Genomic DNA, 373 nt, shown 5'->3' with positions numbered 1-373 from the left:
TCCATATGCTACTTTAAAAAGAATACATCGATTAGCAATAGATTATAAATTAGGGTGGTCATATGTCCTCTTTTCCCCGGACAAAAATGCGTCCGGCCGGGATTTCTTAATTGCCCAAAATGTCCAGGATTCGGCTGTTTTCTTAATCTCGCTCCCGCTGAACCTCTGACCGTTGCCGCCTGCTCCTGCAACGTGTTTCGCTCCCGCGATTTTCGTGTCCACTCCTTTAAACATTCTAATATTGTATATAATTTTGGCGCTTCAGGGAGTCGCTCTCAGGACGCGGTGTATTTAAATATTTTTGAATGAGCGTTTGCGCTGTTTACGTTCACTTTCGATTTCGCGTTCACACGCACTCTGTGTAAAGGGAGCA

Source organism: Sinocyclocheilus rhinocerous, unplaced genomic scaffold, assembly GCF_001515625.1.
Source record: "Sinocyclocheilus rhinocerous isolate Xijiao unplaced genomic scaffold, SAMN03320098_v1.1 scaffold1432, whole genome shotgun sequence".
NCBI lineage: Eukaryota > Metazoa > Chordata > Actinopteri > Cypriniformes > Cyprinidae > Sinocyclocheilus > Sinocyclocheilus rhinocerous.
Note: the sequence above shows the minus strand (reverse complement) of the source record.